Source organism: Ailuropoda melanoleuca, chromosome 9, assembly GCF_002007445.2.
Source record: "Ailuropoda melanoleuca isolate Jingjing chromosome 9, ASM200744v2, whole genome shotgun sequence".
NCBI classification, from domain to species: domain Eukaryota; kingdom Metazoa; phylum Chordata; class Mammalia; order Carnivora; family Ursidae; genus Ailuropoda; species Ailuropoda melanoleuca.
Genome location: NC_048226.1, coordinates 48,826,271 through 48,845,783, shown reverse-complemented (window position 1 = coordinate 48,845,783; position 19,513 = coordinate 48,826,271). Strand labels below are relative to the sequence as shown.

At 35.0% G+C, this 19,513-nt stretch overlaps 1 long non-coding RNA gene across 1 annotated transcript in view; it reads right to left on the bottom strand.

The window, feature by feature from the left end:
- Positions 1 to 19,287, bottom strand: part of LOC117803845 — a 72,744-nt gene extending 53,457 nt beyond the window's left edge. Inside the window, exon 1 of the long non-coding RNA XR_004627980.1 lies at positions 19,176 to 19,287. This is a non-coding gene — a long non-coding RNA (uncharacterized LOC117803845). The remainder of the gene's footprint in view (positions 1 to 19,175) is intronic.
- Between the last annotated feature and the right edge of the window lie 226 nt (positions 19,288 to 19,513).

The window sequence follows — 19,513 nt, the reverse complement described above, 5'->3', positions numbered from 1 at the left end:
AAGATTCTAGAATTTATTCAAGTAACTTTTAAAATGTTTTGTTCTAATGATAACCTGCAATAAAATACTGAGCCCTACAGCTTGCCATTATCCTAAAGTATTCAGGAAAATTGCAGTACAGATAGCCAAATATAATTCATAATATGCTAAGATAGGCATATCATTAAAATGCAGATAAAACCTTTGTTTTTAATAAAAAATGATATAACAAAAGTAAAAGGTTAATTGAAAAGCAAAATAAACTACCGAATTTAGTAAGGCACATTACCTAGATTAACAGAAATCAATGAAATCATTAAAACAATTAATAACTTAGAGCTCCATTCAGACTAAGATAAACTCTGTGGCTATTAGAATGCGGATACAAGGCTACAGAGACATATCTATTCTGACTGGGTAATTTCCTCTCCTCTGTAACAGTTCAGTAATATATGCAACTGGCATTATACGGCCACCCATTTCTTCTTGTGAGACAAGAAATCTTTCATGCTTTTTGCTATCTATGCTAAGTGAATCATAAGAACCACAGTCTTTACAGAAGGGAACGTATTTCCCCCCAGTGTTCAGGATATAAAATGGGCCATTAAAGCATCAATAGTATTAATCAAAGCCTCATAATTGTTCAGCCTCTTCCCTGGATAGAAAATGTGCAGAGTTCTACCCATCCTCCAATCACAAATAGGGACATATATACAGCAAAGCCAGGCCCAGATATCTTTTCAATAACTATGAGGGAACACCTAAAAACCAACATGTACTTCTCTGAAGAACATATTCTGAGAAGTAACTGAAAATAAGTAAGCATAACCTCATGAGTTACAAAAACAGGACAAAATTTGTAATTATAAATGCTTTTTGACTGATGTATTAAAAAAAAGAAGTGAAATTGTAGAAACAGAACAGAAATATAAGATAATATCATGAAACAGAAAATGATGCTTGAGTTTTAACCCTATTCCAAAGCTTTGGCTTTGATCTGAAGGAAGTTCATATCTTAAGTCTTACAAAACAAAAAACACAGATGAGTTTTTAAACCTACTTCAAAGTTTCCTTGCCAGCACCCTCAAATCCCAGACTCCATGTTCACATACTATTTCGGTGTTTTCTCCCTGACACTAAAACCAAAACTATATTGGTGCTCCTTAATAGCAATATGATCTTAGAATAAGTCATCATTTTAGATAAAAATCTCTGTTCAATAGGGAAAAAATTTGACCTATTAAAAAAGAGCAGATTTTGTTAACTACTTTAACCTCTGGCTAAGGAAATGAAAATTATTAGTAAATGTTTAAGAAATAACACACAACCAACCAAAAGCTAAAATCTTAAGTTTTGGAAAGGGATTCTGATGACTACTACTACAGAAAGATGCTCTACATAAACATCCCGGAAATTACATTAACAATTTATAAAATATCAGTAAACTAGAAAATAGTTACTAAAACAAAAGAAAATGCTCATTCTTAATCCTTTATCTATGGAAAAGGATATCCCAGTTTAAAGAGGTAGCACAATTCTTGCAGACAATGTATATTAGACAAAAATCCTGCTAAAAACAACAGATACAATTTTAATGACTAGTTCTACTAAAGCTGAATTGCAGGGGGCTCTGGAGGCTATAGATTTAGTTTGACACTGCAACTCTGCCATTTGCTGGATGTAGTGACTTGAGGCATAGTTTCATTTTCCCTGAGAGTTTCCTTATCTGTAAAAAGTGGAGAAAATAACAGAGCATCCTCATGTTAGAAAGATTAGATCAGATGGTATATCTTGTCCTTGGCCTCACACATATTAGGTAGGCCTGTGTTAAGTGCTTCATGACCAAATGAATTAATTCGTTTATTCATTAATAAACATTAATCTTATTATAATGTGGAATTTGACAATATTGAAATTTCAAAATATATAGCTATTCAAGCCATTTTATATAAATGTAATTCAGCTTCCATTTCTGTAACCTCCTAAAATTGCCTGTTATATCTCTATGAGAGCCCTTCCACTATTTGATAATTGTCTTTCCATTTGTCCCCTGACATTACCACCCTGGAAATTCTTAGGAATAGGAACCATATCTTACTTGGGTTTTTTGTCTGTTTGCTTATTTATTTTAAGTAGGCTCCATGCTAAGTGTGGAGCCCAATACAGGGCTTGAACAACCCTGAGATCAAGATCTGAGCTAAGATCAAAAATTGGATGCTTAACCAACTTGTTTTTTTGTATACCTGACACGACAAGGACATCAGTAAATGTTGGTTAGATCAGGAAGTGAATTAATATTATGTTTGAAAGTATATTTTTTAGGGCTTATTATATACTACATATCTAGAAAGCACTTGATATAAGTTATCTTGGTTTATTCTCGAAAAGAACACTCTAAATATGATTGCTATCCCAATATTATAGATGTGTAAACGTATGAGAGATTAGGTAACAGCCCAAATCACAGAGGTGGTAAATGCTGGATCTGAGGTTCCAAGTTCTCTCAATCGTTGCGTAAATTGCCTTGGTCTAACTGACTTCTCATTTTCACAGGTTCGGAAACTGTATTATCAATTTTCCAAGACAGATCAGGTCCTGGTTTACTGATGCAATGTAACTAATGTTTTAAGAGACCAAAGCATATGACAGAATACTAATATATTACTTTCTAATACAGTATAAAAATGCTAAGTAGGCCAAAATACTATTTTGTGTTTCATTATCTCACCTTTAAAAGACTACATAAGCTATCAAATTTGTTCATCCTTTCAACAAATCTTATTGGCCACTTATTATAAAGTAGGTGTTGAAGATAAAGCACTGAACTAGATGGGGGGGGAAGCCATGCTTTTATAGAGTTTATATTTTAGCTAATTGTTATTTGATACTTCGAACCAGGCACTAAGCACTTTAGTTTATTAATGAACATCATCGTCGTAACAACGTTATGAAATTGTTACTATTATTATCCCAGTTTTGCAAACATGAATATGAAGTGAGAGAGGTTAAAGTTCAGTGTGAAAGTTTTTAAGAGCTGCACTCACAGTCTGGACCAGGCTTTCTGTTCAATGAACTTGCTGTCCAGCAAGGGAGCTGTGTTAGCGGATCACATCACTCAGCCTGATGGGATGCTAGGAACAATGCTACAGTGCCCTGGATGTCATGAGCACTGAGCCCTGGCCCCTTTCCTCAGGGCCCCCTGTTCCCGGAGTAATGCTGCAGAGGCACTGATACAGACCTACTTTCCAGTCTCCTTTATGTTCATCCATCAAAAGCACCATTACCTCATGTCTCCTAGGTGTAATACAATTAAGTCAGTTACATTCCCTTCATATGAATTGCTGGTTGAAATTAAGAGACAGCTCACTTGTGCACATTTCCCGGAGTGGGGGATCTATTTTATGCTTTGTTTTTAATTTTGGATTGTTCTCAATTTTATACTTCAGGGGTGCAGAGGCTTCTAGTCTTTGACTACAGCTATTGCAAAACCTGGAGCCAGAAATAAACTCTTCTGTTATTAAATCATTCCCGTATCAGGAGATTAACAGCACATTGTTAATACATAGTATCAGCAAGGACATAGAAATGTTTTCTTTAAGACTTTTGCCGATTAATATTTTAAGTATAATATATATTACATGAATATTACATAGTTATTTATATTTTATTATCTATATTTAAATAGCATTTCACCAGGTACATGCATGTTGCACCCTACAATGAAATAACACCGTCTTGTTTTTCAGTCCTCCCCAAAAGCTGGCCTCCTACATACTAGCAATGACATTGTACCAGAGCTGCAAGCTGAAATTGAAATTTTCAGTAGCATTCAAGATTGGCTGCAAACAAAAACTGACTGAAGATTTCTCCTTTGAAAAATTCCTTAAATATGTGCTTATATTTCTTTTCTCTTCTGGTTGCTCCCTGTGTCTCCTTTCTCTTCTTTTTTTCTTAACATATGTTAGTCCCATTCAATTTCCTTCTCAGTACTCTACTACCACTTCCTCTCAATTCTAACTTAATCTCCTATCTTCTTTCCCATTAACCTTTAATATACACACTTGCTATCTCCTCTTTACTTCCTATCTGGCCCATTCATCTCTCATTTCTTTCCTAATATAATAGACGTGAGAAAGGAAACTCAATACTCTGTAACACAAATACAGAAATTAAGGTCTCAAAGATTAGAAAACAGGATAACTCAGCTGCACCACTTGAATACAAACGTATTTACATATATTTTTCCTGAATGTTGTTTCCTTCTGTTTTTCTAAACCAATATTTTCAGGGGGGGAGAAAAGGCACACCAATTTTTAATACCTCTCTGCTCCATCAACTGCAATTTCTCAAAACAGCATTTGAAATAACCTGTTCAAAGAATTACGAGTACCTGGTATTTATCTTTGTATCTCTGCTACCTAGCAGAGTGACTGCTACAGAATAGGTCCTCCATGAGTGTTTGATGAACAGAACTGAAATAAGTAAGCTTCACACTTGATAGGAAAATAAATAGGAAAATTAAAAGAGAAACCCTCTCACCGATATCCGCAGTGAAGACTGCGGAGGTGGAGGTTGTGGGCAGTCTGTACTCACAACTTTATCCCACTATTGAACCTCTCGTTATTCTCCCTCATTGTCTTTTCCCTTCTCTCCTCGGCCATTTATTCAAAGGTTCAAGCAGCTGTTTGAGAGTTAGAGTTAGGGTTATACCTACAGGTTCAAAGACTCAAACAGCTGATGCCATAAGTTGCCTATTTTTGATCCCTAAATAAATGGTGAGCCAAATCTAGGCTAAAACTTTAGCCAAACACTAGGCTAAAAGAAAAACCTAAATGTAAACCTTCCTTTAATGATCTTGCTCTTCCTTCCTATCTCCCTATAATACTCAAATTTTAAGATAGATTGTCTGAATTAAATCTTCATATACTCTCAATACAACTTGTACTCATGGATTGTCACATGTGCAAGTAACACTACATATCATGGAGAACAAGTTTTCAAAATTAACTTTTCCAAAGGCTTCTTTCAGGGGGTTCAAGTTTTCCAGTCCACTCCCCAAACTTTAACCAGAGGGAATTTGGTTTACTTTGCACATTTCACTCCAGTGTACATCTTTGTTTGGAGACAGGAGTCTGTTGCTATCTATATTCTGGCAAGAGCAGACCTAACCCAATTCAATCATTCAAAAATACATAAAATCAGGACTAGAAAAGTTAATAACCGACTTGTTCAAAAATAAGCTGGTAGGAAAACCAAGATGTGAACCACTAAAATTGCCATGTAGATTTTTCACCTGTCAGGACTATTTTTCCCCCGGTCTACTCTATTTGAGAATGTAGAAAGGGTTGATAGAAAAATTACACTGTGCTACATAACGAACAACTGCTCTACTGTTAATTTTTGCTGTATTCAGAGGGAATCTCATTCTGAAACTTAATTAACCAATTCTGGAATTGATATACAGTGGAAAACAAGAAGAACATGTAAGACAATATGTTTTACTTAGTTAACGAATGAGCTAATTTCATACTAGAGAATGGGAACCTGTACGTGGAACAGTGGAGGTCCATTACAGGAGCAGACAATACTTCAAAAGGTACCAAACTGAGATTGACATGAGTGAATGGCAGTAAGTCTGGTAAGAGTCAGGAATAAGCACCAGTTGAGGCAGGCAGCTTAACTCAGAGTTGACTCAAGTCTGAAATAGATTGGAGCACTCAAGTGGGAAATACTTAAAGCAAAGAGTCTTCATACTTGTCCGCCAATAAAAAGTGCTCTGAACTAAAGATCTGTCGTGTGGATAGGTCCTTGAGCATTAGAGGATTTGTGGGCTTTCTAGCAGTCTTACACATTCAAGATCTAATTGTCCTTAACCCTAAGTCATTTCACCTGACTGCTTAAGGAGCCTTTTTTATTAGCCACTATAACACCAATCATCTTCATTCTTTTTGGATCCCCTATCTGATAAAAAAAGTTTTAACCCCCAAGTTTAGAATTCCTTTACTTGACAACATAGTCCCCATAGTTATTAAAGCTTCATGTTAAGTGTGAGAATTTAATCAATCAGTTATAGGAAACATTCTCTATTTATGTGTATATATGTGTTGTTCCTATTTTAGCTTCTATGTTTTGTTCTTGCTATTCTATTCCTCTCCTCAGAGAAATCTCCATTTTCTGCAAGATCAAGACCTTCGCACATGAATTATATAGAAAGTTCAAAATCCACTGTAAGAGGCACTCTTCTTACTCATAGTAAGGTTCACACTAATATTCCACAAAATATGTGGAGGATAAAGCAGCGTGGGTTGGTGCACACAGTTTAGTTACATTGGAAAGGGTTATTGTCAATCTCTCAATGAGGAATTTATTCGGTATGATATATCATGTAGGAATATTGTAGCAAACTCCAAACAATTCTCAAAACAGAATGAAAATTCAATTATTCTCATAATAAATGTTTGTCACATTTATAAAGTTTAAAAATAAAAACACATACTTCAGATACTGTTAAAGAGAGCTATCTAGCTAAATCTCATTTTGATGCTCAAGAAAAAGATATGAAATAGCATGATTGTAAAGGAATTGTTGAATACTCTAGATAGGAGAGCATAAGATGAATGGTGAGAAAGTAGAAAAAAAAATCCATTGGTTGTTTTAAATCCTAATGGACTAGATAATCAGAATCTCTCTCAATTTCCAATTTAACCAATACTGTGTTAACATCACACATCCCAGGAAAATATTTTCACTTTATCAAATTATTTCCTTTGTACACTCCTTTCCAAATGAAAGCTAGAGCCTACATTTACGCTTTTTGTCCCAAACCTTCTCAACTCTTTCTTGTAACACTAATATAAACCTACAAAAGAGATTAATAAACTATGTTTTCTCAGGAAAAGCTCCAAATAAAACTAAGGAATAATGACCATCAATTTCAAAACCACACTTATTAAAGGTGAAACTCCAATAACGTCCCTTTCTAACTTCTCTCAGCTTACTGAAGTGGAGGAAGGAATTCCAGAAATATTAAGGAAGATTTAATTGATTAGAGGGAATTGCTTAGGATGATTTTCAAGTGTCTGTCTTAAATAATTGGATGAAGGTAATGTCTGTCATGAATAAGGACCAATGATATTCTGATTGGATTTCCATTCTGGAAAAGTCAAAGCTGTGGGGACACAGAACAGATCAGTGGTTGCTACGGATTAGGGATGTGGAAGAGGTTTAATAAAGGGCAGCATGAGTGAATTTTTAGGAATGATTAAACTATTCTATATGTTGACTGTGGTAGTGTTTACATATTTCCTTGGAATGGTCAAAACTCAAAGAACTGTACATCAAGGCAGCCAATTTTACTATAGATAAAATAAGAAGTAAATAAAAATAACTGGTGCTTACTAATGAATTATTTCAGATGAGGATATCTTAAGAACTAGAAATATGTCAGAATGATTACAGAGGAAAATACGTCAAAATTAACGGAACACTAAATTAGATATTAGAGTACAGCAAGAAAAATAAGATTGTAGCAGACTAAGAATGAGAACAGAGTAACTATTAAATTAAAAGTGAGTACCAGGGTGCCTGGGTGGCTCAGTTGGTTAAGTGTCTGACTCTTGATTTTGGCTCAGGTCGTGATCTCAAGGTCCTTGGGATCAAGCCCTGCACAAGCTCCCCACTCAGTGGGGAGTTTGCTTCTTTCCTCTCCCTCTGCCCCTCCCCCCACTCCTGATATCTCTCTCTCTCAAATAAATAAGTAAATCTTTAAAAAAAAAAAAAAGTTAGTGACAAAAAGTAAAGATGACACCCCCAGCATTTCCCCAGGTGTCTTGTGTTTGAAAATTACTTCTGAATTTCTAAACATAACACTTTCAAAAAGTCATTTTCCAAACAGTGGTTGCTTCAGTTGTTTTTGCTCTACTTAGCTGATTAGCAGAATTCTTACTGTTCAGTGTAGAAACAGATGAACAAGCAACATAACCTAAGACAGACAATTGAGGCAAATCTGATGGGTTACCATCACAACCTTGCTATTACTGACTTTGGAATGCCAGGGGAAAATGGCATTATGCCACTTTATATCCCTATTGGCCCAGGACAAATCCCTCGACAGCAGTGGCCTGTCTCTTCTGACTGATTCTCCTAACCATATCCATCTTCTGAGTTTTCACCTTCTGGATCTCAGGGTAAATCATCAACAAATAGCTTTTAAAGTTTATAACAAACTACTTTCGTGAAAAATCTCGTTTCCTGCTTGTCTCCATGGAAACTTGGATCCCCCACGGCACTGCTTCTACAACTGTTCAAGTAAGGGGTCCTTTTCCACACCCCTTCTGCCTCTGGGCCTAGAAATGAAAGTACATGTCTTTTTTGCTCCTCATTGCTCCTCACTGCTGCTTCCAGACCAGTATCCTTACATTCGCAGTCATCTAAGCCTCCCCAGTGAACTTCACCCCTTATTTTGGAAAGTTAGCCCCCAACTCACTGATTCCAATTCCACACCTGTACATCTTCTTGGCAATTTCAAGTCCTACATAGAAGTCAGTACCTTGATCTCTCAAATCCTTGACTCAGTTAGCCAATGATCTTGTTCACCACCCTATAGAAGCTATTCAGTACCAAGGTCACACATCTTGACCTTGACATTTTCCATAACAACAAACTCTTCATCTCGATTTAACACACCTCCTTTCTACTATCATTTTATCTTTCCAGCTCACTCCTTCTGACACCCATCTCTAACAAACTTTGGACTTCATCCAAACTTTCAATCCATTTATCCAATTTGTCACTGCTCCTTATTACCCTCATGTCCTTTCTTCACTATCCACCTTAAATTTATGGTAAATTATTATAATAAGCCTTTCTCTTAATTCTACCTACTTGCTTGACAAAAAAACCTTGCTTAAAACCAAAACTTCCCACCAACTCTACTCCAGTACCCCTGAAGCTGAAACTGGTTGGAAAAAATACACAATTATGCTGACTGCTTTATTGTGATGACAAAACTTAAGTGGACCTTTAAATATAAGAAATATATTTGTCTAATCTATTTTTTCACCTACTATCTTAGATAATCATTCTCCCTACACCCTCAAAACCTATTCCAATTTCTTTGCACCCAGCTCATGACTTTGCTTCCTACTTTAGTGAGAATACAGAAGGAATAAAACAGAACTTCCAAAAACCACCCCTAAGTATTCTCCATACTGTTACTGTGGATGAACTCTAAATGCTCATAGGTAAGGCAACCCTCCCACTTACATACCAGTAATTGACTCTAGCACTTTTCTTTTTCCTTTGCATTCTCCATTTTTCCCTCCCCATTGGATCATTCATCAGCATACAAGCAGCTTCCATTTCAACTTTATTTATTTATTTATTATTTTTATTTTTAAAGATTTTATTTATTTGTCAGAGATTGAGAGCGCACAAGCAGGGAGAGCAGTGGACAGTGGGAGAGGGAGAAGGAGGCTCCCCACTGAGCAGGGAGCCCAATGCCTGACTCCATTCTAGGACCCTGGGATCGTGACCTGAGCTGAATGCAGATTCTTAACCGACTGAGACACCCAGGTATCCCATTTCAACAATATTTAAAAATGAAAAAAATAAAACCACCTAGACCCAGTTCCTTCATCTAGCTCACCTATATCTTACCTCCAGTTTTATGACAAAATTCTCTGAAAGAATCTATGCTTCCCGGTCTTCTATTTCTTCTTTCCCATTTTCTCTTGATCCACTAAATTAGGCCCCATTATTGTCACTGCACAGAAACCATTACCAACGACAGCAATGACCTTCACTTTGCTAAATCCAATAGTCATTCCTCAGACTTCATCCTATTTCATCAATCAGCAGGATTTAACATGGTTAGTCATTCTCTCCTCAAAATTTTCTTTTGTTTTAACGTAGATTTTCTCCTACTTTTTTTGGCTACTCCTTCTCAACGTCCTTTTTTTTCCCCCTTCATATGTGACTTCTAAATGTTAGTATGTTTCTGGCTCAGTCTTTGAACTTAGTCTCTATTCAATCATTATAGTGATGGTGTCATCCAGTTTATGGCTTAGAATAGCATGTATTTATGTTGACAGCTTCCAAATTTATGTTTTCTACCTGGACTCCCCCATGAATTATTGGCCCATATTTTCAAGATCCTTGGCATCTACACTTAGATATTTAATTGGCAACCCAAACTTAACACACCGAAACTGCTCTATGACACTCCCCTGAAACTGTTCTTCCTATAGTTTTCCCCATCTTGGTTAATGGCCACTGTTAGTTTGATAACAAACCCTATGATCTCTAATTCCAAAAATATATTCAGAATCATCGCTTCTCCATTCCACCACTATTACCACCTTGGTGAAAGCCAAAAGCATCTCTCACCTGGATTGTTTCCATTAGGCTTCGCCAGGTCTTCCTGTTTCAAAGCTATCATTCTTCAGTCTATTCTCAACATAACCCCTGAGTTGATCCTATTAAAATCTAATTCATAACACGTCACTCCCCTGATCAAAATCCTCCAATGTCCCTCCATCTCAGAATAAAAGCCAAATCCTCACAGAGATTTTCAAGGCCTTAAATGATATGGGTCCCTATTACCTCCCTGACTGTGTCAACTCCTGGTCTCTCTCCTCTCCCTCCACTCCCACTGCTTTAGTAGGACTGGCTTCCTTGTTTCTCATACAGCTCAGAAATACCCGCACATTTACACATGCTACTTCTTCTGCCTGGAGCTTTTCCCTGTTATCCACAAGGCTAGTTCCCCCACTTCCGGTAGGCCTTTATTCAAAAGTCACTTTCTCAGTGACACCTACTGTGGTCACTCATTCTAAAATTTAAACCAACCATACCATCTCATCACTATTCTCTATTTTTTTTTCCTTAGCATATGTATTTGATGTAGTTATATTATTTATTATCTATCTCTAATAGTAGAATTTAAGATTCATGAGAATAGATTTTTTTTTATCACTTTCATTTATTGCTATATTACCAGGACTCAAGATAGACAGTTTCTGGCACATAGTAGACACACAACAAATAATTTCCTGAATTAATGAATAAATGTGTAAATGAACTTTAAATCCAATCTATAAAATAAAATAGATAAGATGGACGTTTCATTCTAATAGTTATCTTAAACAAGTTTTCCAAAAACATAATTATCATTTACCTATTTGAAGCAGTTACTATATAGTAGATAAGAAACTGATAATTTAGACAGTTAGAAACTAGGGATAGGGAAGCATATGTGAGCTGCCATGAAGAGAAATCTCAAATGCCAACTGCTTAACATATTAGAGATTTATTTTTTATTTATTACATACCCAGCGCAGGTTAGTAGAGGTTCTCCCATATCCAATGGCTCAAGAATTCAGGTCCCTTTTATTCTGAAGTGCAGACATCTTAACATGAGACCTTCATGGTTTCTAGACCCAGGAAAGAGGTAACAGAGTTCCCTAGCGAGTTCTTAAATTTCCCAACCCACAAGTGACAGTTACCACTGTCATTTACACTTTGTTAGCTAGACATAGTCATAGAGTCCTTGCCTTGCAGCAAGATTCAGGAAAGCTCACTAGTTACAATATGCTCATGAATAAAATGATATGTAAACTTCAAATGTATATGTTCAAGAATCTATATATAAAAAATAATTGAAAACTATACCAGGAAGCATAAGGAAGTTAACATTGAATTGAAAAGAGCATAATTACTGAAGCAAATCAGTGAGGAGTAGGATTTTCAAATGGAACTTTAGGATGAAAGTAAAACTTAGCCAAAAGAAAAGAAAGTCAAAAAATTATTGCAAGCAGAATTACTTTAATATTCTACTTTATTTTGCTTGCCTGATGGCCAAGTTACATTTTCATGTTTCTGACAAGTGGTTAGAGACACTGAGCATGACCAAAAGTGCAATAATTTTATTTGCATGTTCCCCCTGGATTAACATATTAACTGTTAATAGATTAAGAGCATTGGTATTAAATATATGTCTGTGGCATTATAACTCTTATAATACATTATTCTGGACCATTATGGTACATCTAGCATGAAGATAGATCCACATTTTTCTAATTTTTAGGAACTCTTCTTAAGAGATTCTTAAAAATATGCATAAAATCTGCAATTGTTGGCGATAATACTTTAAAAATACTTAGAGATTTGTATGAGGAAAACAATTTATTATAATAAAAATACAGATAGTATTATGTAAAATTAGGCTATTACATAATAATTTCATTCCCTATAAAACGTTTATTGCCAAATTTCATATAAAACCACTAAAGTTATTCAAATTGGATCCAATTAGTAAATCCAAAGCTAGATATTCCAATATATTATTTAAGGCTACATTTTCAATATACTATGCTATAGTGAATGAGACTCTATCACAGACCAAATACAGAGAGCTCATTGTCAGTCTCACTTCTAACATAATTCTATAACAAATCAAAATAATAGATTTATAGAAAGTGTTCCATGTAGTTAAAAATGCAAAGAAAAACATAACCATTTCATCTTGTTTTATTTTTAATTTTGTTTCTCATAAGTGTGAAGATTTTTAAGTATTAAGAAAAATTGCCTTCTTGATTATGTAGTATTAAAGTTTCTAATATAAATATTGAAGTAGGGCACTGATTTTCTACTCTAAACCTTTTCACAAAAATGAGGTAACTTTTGCTTGACTTCCCAGGAGTAAAAATTATTGTAGAAACATTTCCAGTTCTTTCTTGCTCATCAATTTGTTTTATCAACAAATTGATACTTGATAGCTAAGTATTTGTCAGGCTTCCATTTATAAACATTGATGCTAGATTGACTTTAAATCTTAATCATTCACAAATACCTTAGGCTAGCACTTTGTATACATATCATCAATGTAAAACATTATTATTAATATGTGAATAAAGTAAGTTTTTTCTTGTTGTAATGGGGATGGAGGGAAAATGTGTTTTGGCACTTTACTTGTTCTCATTATCTTAGTACCATAAAATATGTATCTTTTATTTTTTTAAGTTTTTATTTAAATTACAGTTAATTAACTAACATACAGTGTTATGTTAGTTTCAAGTGTACAATACAGTGATTCAATGTTTACATACATCACCCAGTGCGCATCACAAGTGCCCTCTTTAATCCCCATCACCTAATTTACCCATCCCTCCACCCACTTCCCCTCTGGTAACCATCAGTTTGTTCTCTATAGTTGAGTCTGTTTCTTGGTTTCTCACTCTCATTTCTTCCATATGCTCATTTGTTTTGTTTAAGTTCCACATATGAGTGAAATCATATGGTATTTGTTTTTCTTTGACTGACTGGTTTTGCTTAGCAAAATACTCTCTAGCTCCATCCATGTTATTGCAAATGGCAAGTTTTCATTCCTTGTTATGGCTGAGTAATATTCCATTGTGTGTATATATCACTATCTTCTTTATCCATTCATCAATCAATGGACTCTTGGGCTGTTTCCATAGTCTGGCTACTGTAGATAATGCTGCTATAAATATGGGGTTGCATGTATCCCTCTGAATTAGTATTTTTGTATTCTTTGAGTAAATACCTAGTAGTGCAATTGCTGGATCATAAGGTAGTTCTATTTTTAACTTTCTCCTCAGACACCTCCAGACTGTTTTCCAGAGTGGCTGCACAAGTTTACATTGCCACCAACTGTGCAAGAGGGTTCCCCTTTCTTCAAATCCTCGCCAACACCTACTGTTTCTTGTTTTGTTGATTTTAGCCACTGTGACAGGTGTGAGGTGATAATCTCATTGTAGTTTTGATTTGCATTTCCCTAATAATCAATGATGCTGAGTATCTTTTCATGTGTCTGTTGGCCATCTGTATGTCTTCTTTGGAAAAATGTCTATTCATGTCTATTTTTAATTGGATTATTTGTTTTTTGGGTGTTGAGTCTTATAAGTTCTTTACATATTTTGGATACTAACCCTTTAGCAGATATGTCATTTGCAAATATCTTCTCCAATTCCATAGGTTGCTTTTTAGTTTTGTTGATTGTTTCCTTTGCCATGCAGAAGCTTTTCATTTTGATGAAGTACCAATAGTTTATTTTTGCTTTTGTTTCCCTTGCCTCAGGAAACATACCTAGTAAGAAGTTGCTATGGAAAATATGTATCTCTTAAATTGATTCTTTTCTTGCAGAGAACTTTACTATTTATCAGAAAATTTATTTTCTGCCTAAGAAAAGGTAGAGCATACCACATAAAACATAGGCTGGACAGTTTTTTAACCTATTAGATCAGTAGGTCACAATAACTTTTTTTGAATATAATGTTTAAACAGCCGGATTTCAGAGAAAACGTGAATGCTCTTAGTGTTCTTCCGATTCATCCGTATGTTATTTTCCCAACTGATGGGCATGCATGTGCATTCTTTGGGAAAAAGTATATTCAGTATAATAGATACTCTTTCAATAAACTGTATAGTTAAAATGAAAAATAAATAATATTCTTTGCTTTGGTGACTCAAGATTAAACTGGCCTCTGTTTTTCCCAATGCCATCATTTGATTGTTCCCAAGATTAATTTTAAAACCTCAGAGTAGTAGAATTATGGATTCATACAATTTATCCTCTACTGCTCTCTCTTCCCCCCCAAATAAAATTAGTCACAAAATTCTCTTGTTTTTTTCTTTAATAATATCTTTTAGATATACTCCTTCTTTTTTATTTTTCTAGTTTAAGTGCCAATCTCTTCTTACTTGGAAAACCCTATACTGCAAAATTAACCTCTGATACTCTAGCTGTGATAATTCCCTAAACATCAGGTGCATCCTGTTACTGCTATGTTCAAAAGCCTTTAACGACTCCTCATTGCCTTCATTCCTGAAAGTCGTAAGGCCTCTCAGTTTTCCAGATTGGCCTGTTTATGAATCTCTCGTGACCCTCTGGAGAGCTAAGAGGACTCACAGTGAGTCCTCAAAGAAAGAAAGATTTTTGATGGTATAGCGCTTAGTCTATGCTCCAACCTCCAGATTTAAGAAATAAGGAGGAAAATAATACTTCTACTTTCTGTGTTATATAATTCAACTTGCCTGGTTTCAAAGTAGATGGAATTCAGGGAAAATACTTTGTCTAAAAGTAAAAATGTGTATGTTTGACTTTTAGGCCTAATGTGTAGTTCCTCTAGGCATACCATTTGGTGTAGTTTTAGGGAAAGAAAGAAAGCCCCCAAATTTCTAAATTCTCTTCCAAATCCTATGTTCCATAATATAGTATTTCTGTTAATGTTACATTCCTATATTTTAATTAGACCTCAAATTTCTTTATTTTAAATACCTAGGTAATAGAAAAAACAATATAGAAGCATGCTAAATTGACCATTCTCATGAATTTTGCATTATTTCTAATATATATATGCAACAATGAAGACATAATATAATATAAAATAGAATAAATCCTAGCCTTCATGGAAAACTACCCTCAAAGCTGAGAGAGAGTGACCTCAGGCAGAATGGTGCAGTACTCCAGGAAGAAACAGAGCCTTGACTTGGTCCTTAAAGGGTACGTAGGTTATAGAATGTTGGAGAAAAACAGAGTTGGACTGTGGCAGTTGGAAAGGATGGCAAGAGTAAAGGTACAATGTTGTAATGCTCTCTAGAACAGATTAATCAGAGAGGACTAGTCATGATGCAATGTAGTAAGCAATAAACTTGACTGGAAAGGTGAAGCTAAGATTGGTAAGAATGATGGGAATGATGAGAATTTTATAAGGATACAAATGAGAGAACTGGAATGGGAAAGTTCACTTAGAGAGGACTTTCAAAGAAAATCAAGAGGACTTAGAAGCACATTGGTGGTAGCAAGAATCTTATTAAAATCTTACTAAAGGTGGAATGAAATCCTTAAAAACAGTAGAGCTACCCATCTGAAAGATTTGTTTAATAGAGGTGGATGAAATGTGTGATGTTGAAACATCTTTTCCAAATCTATAGTTCTTTCAACACAGACATGCAATTAATTCATGTTTTGTGCAACCTGTTCTTGCCAATGTTCATTTTAGACTGTGAACCTAAAATAGAATAAGAATTATACTATTTAATAGGTTGTGCATGTAAAACGAGTACACCAAATATTTTCATTTGAATATATGCCAATTCTGAAACATGGTGAAATTTTGGAATAATTCAGGGAATTCTCACATATTCAAAGATTATATACATGTTCCTAAATTTCAATATTGCTTACCAGATCAAGTTTCCCCATAATCACTACTTTGCTACTAGAGTCAAAATACAAGTTGAAGATGGGATAGGGGCCCCTAGGTGGCTCAGTTGGTTAAGCATCTGCCTTTGGCTCAGGTCAGGATCTCAGGGTCCTGGGATCAAGCCCCTAGTCCCTAGTGGGGCTCCTGCTCAGTAGGGAGTCTGCTTCTCCCTCCACCCCTTTCCTCCCCACTTGTGCTCGCACTTTTTCTCTCTCAAATAAATAAATAAAATCTTTAAAAAAATACAAGTTGGGAAGTAGTAAAGTGGTGAGACTCTAGAAATACAATATAATCATAAGTCAGGCCTGGGGTCTGTGTGAACAATTGGGGATGACTAAGTAGCACATCGGTTAAACAACTTTATCTGTGTAGTTAACAGAAAGGCAATTAAAATATTATAAGTAGGTTGACCTACTCTTACACATCATCATAATCTTATAGCAACAAATTAATAAAAGGTTTAGGAAAATAGGGTAAATGAATAACAATCAGAATTATAGGAGTACTACTAGAATATTTGGAAGTTAGTTTTAGAGGTTTTTTTGCCTATGCTTCCAATTTCATTTCAGTTATCCCACAGAGATAAAAATCAAAGAACATTCCCTACTTCTCAGCATCACAACAGACCTTGTATTTGATCTTCAGATAAGTACACATTTATTTACACTTTGTGTATCTTAAGGAGGTATCTAATGCATGCAGACACTGTAAATAACTTGGTAATATGTGTCTCATTAGGATATAAACATGACTTTATATGTAATTACTATATTGATCATTTTAATTGGATGTTTTTAATGTAGGCAGTATTAATTTGTGCACACAAATTACAGTAGATGGTAAGTATAACTACACAATTAAATCATTCTTATAACAACATATTTCACATAAAAAAGGACAAATGCTTATGTAACAAATCCTGTATTAAAATACCCCTCCTTCATTTAACCAGTAAACGTCCTATTGTAAATCCTTAGCAATAAACAAAACTCTTTGAGATCAGGACCTTTATATTTATCTTTATTAGTTTCATTCGTCAGGCATGTATACAGTGGCAATCAAATGCCAGCACTATCCAAAAAAAATAAATAAATAAGACATTGTTTTATGTGCTTGTCCAATATATAACTTTCCCTCTTCTAGTAACGGTAGCCCCAATGTCTTTAGGAATCACCTTACTCCTATTCTTGGTAATCTATTTTTGATAATATTGTTTCCTCAAACTGTCTCCTTAAATTTTAGTTATTAATCTCTGTTATTACTTTCTTTATTCACATAATTTTACTTCTATATACTTCTAATACCACCATTATGAAAAACTGTTATTGTTCATCTACCTGCATTTGAAAAAAAAAAGGGGAACAACTATGCCAGAGTTTTTAATCATCAAAAAGATTCAAAAGATTCTAATAATCTAAATTAATAATGAAAAGAACACACTGACCTGGTAATATAGAGAACAGAACAGACTAGCTATATTCATTAGACATAAAGACAACAAAAAAGGTGACCAAATGATGCCAATTTAGTTGAGTAAAAACAAATTTAATTCATTAATTCTCATTAAACACAAGAGAGTTTGAATGTTTTCAGTTTGGAATGAAAGAAACTGGAAAATTTGGTGAAGTGGAGAAAAATTGTCAACTACCATTCAAACTACAAATAGTTGTCTTCATGTCTTTCACGGTCCTCAAGAAACATTTTGAAAAGTCCAAATTACTCAAAATCATTCTATCCATCTTGGAAATGATCAAGTAGAGGACAATTTGCCCAGACCATGTAACAATCTAAAGAAGTTTGGGAGCTGCCTTTGAGCACAGTAAAAAGGAATCAGGGAGAAAGCTGAAATAGAATAGCTATCATACAAGACACACGTAATGGAAGGAGAGCTGTTTCAGAAAAATTTTAAAAGTTATTACTATTTCCTTGCATTTTGTCTGTGTGTGTGTGTGTGTGTGTGTGTGTGATCTCTGATCTCTGTTCTACCCAACATATCTTTCTGGAGGGCCTAATAAATGAAGCAATCTGTCAAATGATGGAAGAAGCAAAGACAAAAGATACAGATACCTTAGAGAGTCTAAAATTGACAAAAAAAGGAGGGGGCTTCCATCCTATATATTCATTTATTCATTAATGAAATATCGAGTTGATCAATATTCAGAAATGAAGAAAGATCCACGGTCAGTTCTCTACCAGAAGAAATTTCTATTAGTAGGAGATATCCACAGGTAAAACTACATATAAACGAAAATTTTAGACATAAGGAAGGATGATAGTGGGTGACAGTGGACAGAGCCAAAAATTCTCTCTGGTGAGAGAAATATGATCAATTAAGGTGCCAATTTAGTGAGATAGTTATGAGGGAACGAGGATGTTTATTAAGCAGCAACAATTTGTAGCTCCATGAGAATGTAAAAATTATCAGCTGTCTTAAAACTGAAGATAGTAAAAATAGATGTGGGTCTATTTTGGGGAAAAGAGAAAAATAATTCCTTTGTAAATTTCAAATCTATAATTGTCACAAAATTTTTATTTTACTATTAGGGAAGATTTTTTTTGAAATAGACTCCTAGGATAGATAAATGTGTTTATTTACACATCCTCCAAAACCCCAATAATAAGGATAGAAAAAGAAATAAATGTAAATGGATTACAGAAAAGAAATAGAGAGAGGCTCCAGACACACAATAGAAGGTTTAATTAAGGATAATTTATGGAAAGGACTATTTATACCTGTGAGAGAAGTGTTAAGGAGACAATTAGGATGCTGGGCACCCAGGGACCAGTAACAGTGGAATGTCATTACTAGCCCTAGACCTGAAGGGCAAGGGGAACACATGGTGCTTCAGAAGCTTGGAAAGAACTAAAGATATGAAAGCACACCCTCTGGAGAACAGCTGTGGCCACTGTGGAATCCATTCACTGCAGGAATCACCATCAGACATGGAGGAGTATGAAATACCTACCCACCTTTCTCAATGCCTGCCCGTTCCTCATGCCAGCACTTCCCATTGGCCAAACCCCAACCAGAAGCCAGGATGCAAGGGAACCTATGTAATGCAGTTGATAGAGGTCAGCATCCTGTATGTAGAGAAAGGAATAGAATGGTGGAAATTTCATCTGGAAATGGAGCACATGACAGAGATTAACCAATACACAAACAATAAGACTTCAGCTTCAGCTTTCTTGGATTTGCACTCTTCTTTACAATTTATTGCACATAAGTTAGTGGGAGTGCTGTCGGTTAAAACACAGGGAAATCAGCATTTTGGGAGTGTGGGAAAGGCAATTTGAAATCTGCCAGTTTT